This window comes from Pyrus communis, chromosome 9, assembly GCF_963583255.1.
Source record: "Pyrus communis chromosome 9, drPyrComm1.1, whole genome shotgun sequence".
In the NCBI taxonomy this organism is placed as follows: Eukaryota; Viridiplantae; Streptophyta; class Magnoliopsida; order Rosales; family Rosaceae; genus Pyrus; species Pyrus communis.
The window spans coordinates 6,545,337-6,552,920 of record NC_084811.1 but is presented as its reverse complement, the minus strand read 5'-3'; positions in this window follow the sequence as shown (position 1 = coordinate 6,552,920).

Here is a 7,584-nt window from a genome sequence, read left to right as displayed (position 1 = left end):
TATATTTGTGGAGTAATCCTATTAGTTAGAGTGCAAAGAAACAACAAACAGTTGCTTACTCTTCGACAGAGACAGAGTATATATCTCTTCTCCATATTGTTGCAGATATTACATGAGTCCGCAGAATTTTTTGAGATGTTGGTTTTCCTCTGTCTCAAGTTCCTACACTTTGGTGTGACAATGTTTCTGCCATTTCTCTAGCCTCAAATCTAGTGTTTCATGCTCGGACAAAGCATGTGGAAGTTGATTACCATTGTATCAGAGAACTGGTCCTTGCTCATCTTCTCAAAATGCATTATGTCAACAGCCAGCATCAAATTGCTGATATTCATACTAAGTCTATGTCTAAGGCCAGATTTCAACATCTTCAGTCCAAACTTTCTCTTAGTTCCCTTCCATGCAACTTGAAAGGGTGTAAAAAGACACCTCATAATTCAAGTCAAAGTCAGCAGTGCCACCTAGAGTCCAAGTCATAGTCTAGTCATTTTGTACAGCTGTATTTCTATTACAACAGATGTGTAACTAATTGTAATATTAGTTTGATTAGTTAGACTTGTTTTGTTACTAATCATTATTATAAAAGTGTATATAATCTCAGTTGTAATCATTATTCACTTGTGAAGAAATATACAAGATATTTCTTATAAGCAGTCATTCTCTACATCTCCATCCGTCAATCTTGCCTTATCGCTTTAGCTTCAACCGTCATACTGAGCATTACCAAAAACTGTAAGTTACGAGTGTTAAAGAACATGTGATTGCCGTTTCTTGATATACAAGTAATTTGGTCAATCCAACTTAATAGTTGAGGAAATTATGGAGCCTTATTTGGTTAGGTTTAGGAGTCCTTATTTAGTGCAATTAATTATGAAAACCTTAATTAGTGGACAATGAATTCGTTACCATTTAGGACTATTATGATATCCTAATTGATATGGAATATCCCATGTAATTAGTTAATAGGCTGGATTATAGGGATAATGATCAGTATATTAGGAGGTCCTAGCACTCACAGTAATCATCCTTGTTTTGTGCTAAACCGTATTCACTAGCAAAAGGATTTACGATTGCTTGAGTGGAGAAGACTTTCCTAAAACCTTAGCATCATGTTTTCCTCTTCTACAAATAAGTTTATTTCATTTTCATGTCGATTTGGCTATTGCATTTATGATCCTAATTTCTTGTTGCTGCTTTTATGATTTCAGATTAATATCTTACATGTGGTATTAAAGCCACACAACAAGCTTAATTAGGGTTCGATTCATAAGTTATATAGATGATTTGACACACCTCAACCCCGATATTCCCACATACCAGGGTAGGCAAGCACGTGCTGGCCAACACCCGAGGGTGACGAAGCCATTTTGAACATGCTTCCGAATAAAAGAAATGTAATTAGCAAGATTAAGCCAAAGTATGATCGTGTTCAGAGCATACACTAACTGAGAATAATATGAAAGAATCATTAATAAAATGATATGAACCAAGAAATGGTACCTATACTGAGAAGACTCGAGGATACCTAAACCAAAGTGCCCTGAAGCCAAGATCGTGTGCCTCGATCCTAACTCCTGAGGGGGCGTAAAATAGAAAAGGTGAGTGGACCAAAGTTTATAATAATAAGACTAGTAATAGGAAAACCATTTTCTTTATGAACATACTAACCCCCTGTTTTGAAAACATATATAATACTACATATAGGTTTTATAAAAACCCTAGCATGCCATGCAAAACCTTCGTAAAACATGTACGTGTAAAACCATGCTCAATAATGCTGAAAACGTCGGCCAAAGGTAAATCCGTAAATCTCATCACTGAAGTACTCAACTAAGGGTATCATAGTCGCCCGAAGGCAGTACCTGTCCATCACCCGAAAGTGAAGCTGAATAACTTGTTCATCATCCAAAAGTGAAGCTAAATAACATGTCCATCACCCGTAGGTGAAGCTGAATCAAATAGCATAACATCCTTATTGACCGTAGCTAGTAAAGCTATCCGACACTGTTTTCGGCGGTGAAGTTGGGGGTATAATATATATCACAACTCACTCCTCCATCATTTGTGTCCTATGGCCACGAGCATAATACCCATGGTGTGCGGATGATGAGTCGTATGATAACCCACTAGGTAAGTACCAAAACATATCTCGAAATCTCAAGCCAAATCACCAAAACTCAAGGGTTTGAAATCTCATTTCATAAATCGTATATAAAACATATTCGTAAATTTAAGGAGTTTCATATATGCAATTCCAATAATTCATAACCGTTATAAACCTAAATTTGATAAATTATAAATATTCCGTAAAACAATTAAATCATGAATTCTATATAAACTATAATTATAGAAATCCGAAAACATAATATAAAATGTATTAAATGCACAAAATATGAAATGCATGAAATATGAAATGCATGCTAGGCTAATATTTTATAAAAATACGTAAGTTTAGAAGGGGTCCACTCACTGGTTTTCCATTGCCCGAAAGCCGCTCGAACTATTAAGAATGTGATCACTTCCCGCCAACGCGCCTAAACACAATTAGGATCCTTTTAGTAAAACTCTATTAAAACATTAGAATTTGGGAAAACGGATGGCTGATTTGGATTCGGCACGTCAAAAAACCTAAGGAGGGATCTCAGTGTTTTCCCCCACGAGCTGTCACGCGTGCCGGCTGGCCACCCCGACTCTCCGAAAAATCCAACAACTCCAAAAATTCCTAAATTTTACAAGAATGAAGATGTCAATGAGAGGAACAACTTTCATACCTGCAACTAAGACTGATTTGGTCGGGAAAAGCCCCAATTTCACTAGAATCTGTCGAAAACCCTAAAAAGGGTTGTTTCTTGATTCGTCCTCAAATCGACTCCGACACTCAAACCAATGATTGGGCATTGTTCTTGGGCTCAAGAGAAGTACATTGGTGGTGGCAATCGAAGGAAATAATTGCAGGAATGGCGAATTCGCCGCCATGGGTGCTCTCGAAGCCGTGCCTTCGATCCTCACGAATTAAGGCCTAATTCCCTCGATTTTTAGGTGAAACGTGAAGAAGGGAGGTTATGGGGTTGATTCTAGGTGGCGGTGACAGTCAATTTGCTGGGAAATCACACGAACCACCACTGAGTTGTGTAGAAATTGCGTCGGGTTGGCGAGGAAGAACCAGATCAAGGGTGATCCGGCACTCCTCCTCTCTCTCCTTTCCCCTCCTTTCTCTCCTATCTAATTAATCACTCACCCTCTCCCTTCTCCCGATTGGTCCTCACCTCTCCCTCCTTTATTTTTCATCTCCACCGACCATCTCTCCTTTCCTTTAATCTGGGGCACACACGTGGCTTCCTCACTGCTCCAGATTTTGCTGGAGCCTTCTAGAAACGAAGACTTAATTTACTAAAATACCCTCGACTTTAAACATTGATAACTCCTTCGTTATAGCTCCAAATTACATTCCATTTGTACTCACTCTTTCGTAGCGATGAGTAGTATGAGGATACACCAAGAAAATAGATCTTACGTGACACGACAAGGTGGTCAAACAAAGTCAACGCATTTGCCTAGAAGGGCATTTTAGTAAATTCATGTTTTAAAATTATAAAAACTATAATTTTTTGGGACGGGTCATTACATGATTGACACAATTGAAGCATAATTTGTGTTTAATGTTTGGTTGGCTATTTTGACTAATCGATCCTATAAGACTTTATAAAGATGCTTCTGCAATTTTGTATCACTTGAGTATGCAATTTTGTTTTAGGGATTTAGGTCCAAATAAATTGAAATTGGGCATGGAAAAAAAAAAGGGGAAATAATTTAATTACATGTTGAATTGGAGTTTGTAGTTAGTCTTCGGCTAATTGTCATTTTTACTTCTTTTCGGTGGATTCTGGAGTTTTCTTGAGTATATAGGGTTGTCTTCTTTTCCAGAACACCCTCACGCATGGTGTTGACACCTGCTCCCTATTACAAAAGCTTTTGGTTCCAATTGATTATCTATCTAATGCCAAAATTTAAAATAAAAAATAAAAATAAAAAATAAAAAAAAATAAAACTAGGAAAAAGGGTTGTTGAATATGGGCGATGAGTGTTTTATTCAAAACTTGTGCTTGTGTTTTTCTTTTCAATTTATTTTCTCAAAAAATATATATATATATTTGTTTAAACTGAGAATCCGCTTATTATTATGGAAAAACCCATCCTTTAGAAATTTTGAGCACCCGAGCCGATGAACCCGTCGAAGCTCTCTCAAATGGTTGCACCAAATTGCGATGAAAACTGACTGCATATCGAATTGAGAGGAGAAAATTTTGGATAGATCGGGAAAGAAAACTGGGGGAAAAGTTAGCAAAAGATCTGAAAAGAAGAAACAGATAACAAAAGGAAAACCATTCATGTCGTCACTAACCTGCACCTGATGGACTTTCTATTTTTTGATAGACTTCCCTAATTTCAAATTTGATGAAATTCGGCCATGTCGTAATATTAAATAGATTATAGACGTTGGTATTTTTCCACGTTTTTTGGACAAGAAATAAATTTATGGTAAACTTTTAAGTGTGATACCATGTTGCTAGAATTCTACTGACTTCTGCAGAATAGTTGTTTGTGATATTATTTTGATATATCTATGTAACTCAAAAATTCATGAAATTTTAGTATGATATACATTGAGATGTTTATTTCAAATCTGGAAATTTTCACGAGCATTGGTTTGAAAATGAATTATTGGTGAGTTTTTTAATCTCTAGACTATACTGCACAATTTATGTGATTTCTACAGAACATTTCATTTTGATTTTATTTTTAGCCTACTTGTAAAATCAAAAAAATTATGAAATTTTGGGTGACATTAAATTTATATCTAATTCATTTCCAGAAATTTTCATGCACATTGGAGTAAAAATAAATTTTTAGTGAATTCTTTAGTCTCGGGTATGCACTACATAATTTCTGTAGTTTCTGCAGCACATCCTATTTAGAATTTACTTTTGGTACACTTGTAAAATCTTAAAAAAAAATTGAACTTTTGGGAAATAGCAGTTTTGTATGTCTAGTTTATGTATGAAAATGTTTATGCACATTGAGTGAAAAGTGAATTTTTAGTGAATTTTTAATCTCAGGTCTATACTATACATTTTCTGCAATTTATGCAGCACATCTCTTTTCAAATTCATTTTTTATTCGCTTATAATTTAAAAATCATGAAATTGTGTGAAATAGTATCCATATATGCCTAGTTCATACTTGAAAATTTTCATGACAACCTAACAAGAATCAAGATTTTAGTGAATTTGCAAAATAAGTTAGTAATGTTGAATTTTGGGACTTCAAACAACTGGTTGTGTTTTGAAATATTGTTTTCACTGATTTTTGCACATTTATTGGTACCAATTATTAGGCAAGTTTATTGTTCCAATGTGTCCTTATTTTATGCAAATTCTCAATACTAATAACTTTTATTTGGGAACATTGATTAAATTTTGATTTAAAGATGTATTGGTTTATTTTCCTCAAACCAATATTTTGTTTGGTCATCAATTCTGAAACTCGAAGGCTCGGAGAGCTCCTACACGAAACTTACTTGAGATCTCCTACACAAAACTACATGAACAGAACAATTTTGGAGATGTGAAAGTCTGAAGAGCTCGGACCTTCGTGAAATTAAACAAAACCTTGAGTGATTCTTCAATTAACCCAACTGCTTTTTAGTAAAAACCCAATTGCACTTTAGCAAGACACTCTTAGCTCTTGAATTACAATTTCAAAGCCTTCCTTCAAAATAAAAACTGCCTAGGACCCCTGATATCTAAAAAAATTACATCTCTGCCACCATGTGTATGATTCGCTTCATGTGCAATTCCAAACACCATGATTTCCTAATTGAGGTGCATGTTTTGTACTAAGTTCAATCCGACACCAGGCACCACTAATCTCAATGAAGTTCTTTAGCAATATCTTGCCTTTCATGGCCAATATTGCTAGATTTTTACTGCTTTCTTTACATTTCCAGTCAATTTACATGTCAAGTTAAGTAGTTCAGCCATCGCCCTAGATTTTACTTTTGAAAAAGTTTGTAATCTTGACTCACTCATGAAATTATTACATTTTATTTCCCATTTCATTTTCTATTTCGCTCTCATGTATTTTTTTAGGTAAGCATATCCGAAGTTACACTGAATGTTAAATCCTCCTTCACTCAAGGCACAAAAAAGAACTTAACTACAATAGTGTCCCATTCGGTGCACAGTCATTTGGTTTAGAAGTCATATTAACGTGCAACGTACACATGCTCAAACACAAACACTATCAATTGGCAGCCTCCAATAGTGACATGTCTGTTCTCTTTTCTCTCGAGCCATATGGTGGCACTAAGATCAAGGGCAACACTTCAGACAAATACGTGTTAAACCCCGCGCCCTAGCTCCGTCTGAGTTTTGGCACCAACAGCTATACATGCATGCCCTAGTGTGCTTTTTGAGCTGAATAATTAATATATAATTTATTCCCAACTGCATAGAAGTTCTTTTATTAATCACAAAATCATAATATGGATTTATTCACAACCCAAATTGCATTATTACAGTCTTATTAAGGGATGAGGTCCATACTTGGTAGGCAACTTGGGGGCTGGACTATAGTTTGAAAGAAACATCACAGTAACAGTGGTGCATCCAGGATTTCAAGATTGGGAGGTCCCAAGATAAAAGTTAAAAAAAAAAAAATATATATATATATATATATATATATTAAACTAGTTTGATTCCATACCACTATTTTTTATTGAATTTGGTTCATTGAATAATCAAAATTAATCAATCACATCAAGTGACCTAGTGGTAAGGGCGCGAATTTCGGCTCTCAAAATACAAAAAACAGGGGGGTCCCAGATTTGAGGCTCCAATATGGTGAGTCTGCTTGACTGTGGGCAGGAGAAAGCTGAAATGCCTCTGTGAGTCTTCCAGGCCCCTAGAAATGATGGATAACCATGGCTTACCACTAATTGTCCAACTTTTAAAAAAAAAAAATAATCAATATTAATCTCAAAGGTAATAAAACCAACGAATTCTCCTTAGCAACATAACTAGGGATGGGCAAAATACCCGCAATTACCTGCCCATTTAAACTTCACAATTACGGTTATGAGTAACTGTTTAGATAAATAAACGGTTATGGGTATAACCGTTTACCCGTGAAATTTAAATGGGTGGTTATGGGTATTAACCATTTACCTATTTATTTTATATATGTAAAATTAACACAAACCATGTTCTCGGTCCAATAATACTTAGCATCCAATAAATTAGAAAGGAATTCATTCGTCCGTCTCTCAATAACACTGTTGCAGGAATGATGATTCTCATCCGCAAGGAATTCGCCAAATTAATTTAAATTCATTGTGGGTAACCGTGAAATTGATTGAAATTTCTTCGAAACAATTTTCGTAACCCAATAATACTTAGAAAATATTATACTACCTTCATTGGTAACAATTAAAAATATCATCCGTAAACTATTATTTCAATTATTGGAATGGTATAAGGACTTAAAAAATTAAAATATGGAAATGTATGATGATGAATGCACCTATAA